Genomic DNA, 2,293 nt, shown 5'->3' on the forward strand with positions numbered 1-2,293 from the left:
TATATGTCTAGAACTAACACTGATTAATAATGGACTGCCTATACCTAAAGACTGTATAATAAACATTGTCCATTTAAGAAATCTGATCTAAATGTAACATTGATAAAAGTACAATTGAAAAAAACTTGAAATTACAGTATTGTTTTAACATAACACTTTGATAATTCAACATTTTGCACTGTCTTTTAGAGTTGACTTGACAGCTTGTCTAGAATAATACTGAAATATTTGCACACTAGTAAAGCATCTGAACCTCTGCCTTTGAATAATAAGTAGCAAAAAAAGTGAGTTTATTTTAAAGGAAATTTTGTATGACTAGGCAATGAAAAAGTCCAGAATAGTCTGTGTTCCTTTTTATTACAGCTACTACAAAATCTGTAAATAAGAAACTATAGTAATTTTGCATGTAGAGATCAATTATAAATTCATTGATTAGATCATTTAAAATATACTGATTCCTACTGATTCAGATAATTATCCTAGGTGATTTCAAATAACATCTGAAGTCATAACCTATGCTGACTAAATCATTACTTTAATCTGTTTTGTCATATTAATATAATTCAAAACCACATAAAAAATGACTTTTCCTCCTCAAACTGACTTTTACTAACTAAAGACAGTTTGCTTCTTCACGTAAGCAGAAATTAACCTAGGGAAATAAATCTGAATCCCATCTAAGTATCACTTAAATTTCAATTTCATTCCAGTAATATATTCAATTTTTCACTGATTTATACTATCAAATACATTAGTTCTATTAAAAAAAATTATTTGTTTCAAAAACAAACATTACAAATTATGTATATATAGCTTTTTAATTTTTTTTTAAATTAGATTTGAGCATTTCCAAATGATGTTTCTGTATTAAAAATCAGAAAATAATATTTAATGGGGTTAAAACCACAAGTAACACATCAGCATTTTTTACATTAGGAATTGTTTGTTTTTCTGGATTAGAATGTAAATTCATCATCAAAATAAAAGGAAAATATTTCAAGCACACCTATATTGCAGTGTGAATCATCAGTTTAATATATTTAACAAAACAATGGTCTTGAGTTTATTAAATAAATATTTTATATTTTATCATATATAAGTCTGCTCTCTTAGATGTCAAATTTCTGATCCTGGCATTTGGTTGTCTTTAAAATATTTACCAAATATAGAATTCCAGACCCTATTTTCAGCCCAAGCTCAGTATCAGACATTGAAATGTGTACAATGTTGTATTACATATTTGCATTTAAAAAAATACTTACCTATGTGGTATGTATTTGATTTGAGACTATAAAATAGAACAACAGTATTTACAAGCTCATTTTCACAACAAACTTTTTACAAACTCCCAAGAAAATAAGAAATTCTTAATTGATTTCCTTCATATAAAATGATTGCTAATATGTTTACACAGTAAAAATGGAAGGGACAAAGTTTCTATATACAGATACAAGGAAACGATTTATCCCCCACCTGTGTAATAAAAGAGGAAAGTAGTTGACAAGAGGTTTTATAGCATCTACCAAGATGTTTCCCTTATGATACAAAAGTACTATTGCATCTCAGACGTCCTGATCACCAAGTCTCAAAGGCAAATATGACACAGGGTATAACCATGATGTATCAGCAAGTGAGACGCTGATAGCCATTCTACTCCATTACCTTTCTTGAGGAGAAGAAGGCAAACCAGGAGGGCTAATCTGTTCCATTTGAGAAGACTAGAAAACTTTCTGAGCAAAAAATCAACTCTACCAAGCATTGGACTGCTAATCACAAGGTCGGCAGTTCAAATCCACCAGCTGCTCCTCAGAAACCCTACACAGGATCACTATGAGTTGGAACCAACTTTATGGCATTTAAGAACAATGTGAGTCAGAACCAACGAGACAGCACTTAAGAACAACGACCAAGACTAATGAATATGGGATAAAATTTTTGTTTGTTTCCTCTCAGTGTTTACCGGCTTTAGATAAGGTTAAAATTATGCCTAATGTGTATAATGAACTTTTGCAGTCGTAGTCATTTGTGAAGTCATTCAGTGGTGTGCTGGAGCTGTCTCAAACCAGTTCACAAGAGTTGTGTTTATTTCTTCTCAATCCCACATTCAGTGATGTCAAGTTGGTAGCATGAAATTGGTCACAGTGGCAGTATTTACCCCATGGAAATTGGCAAATGCTGCAAATCAGTGTTGCTTTTTTTGTTTTGTTTTGTTTTACTCTGCTGTTTTTTTTTTTTTTTTTTATTTTTTTAGTACAAATATATAGTTGGTTGTTAAACATTTACCAGCACAGGG

This window comes from Chrysochloris asiatica, unplaced genomic scaffold (assembly GCF_000296735.1).
Source record: "Chrysochloris asiatica unplaced genomic scaffold, ChrAsi1.0 scaffold00059, whole genome shotgun sequence".
NCBI classification, from domain to species: Eukaryota; Metazoa; Chordata; class Mammalia; order Afrosoricida; family Chrysochloridae; genus Chrysochloris; species Chrysochloris asiatica.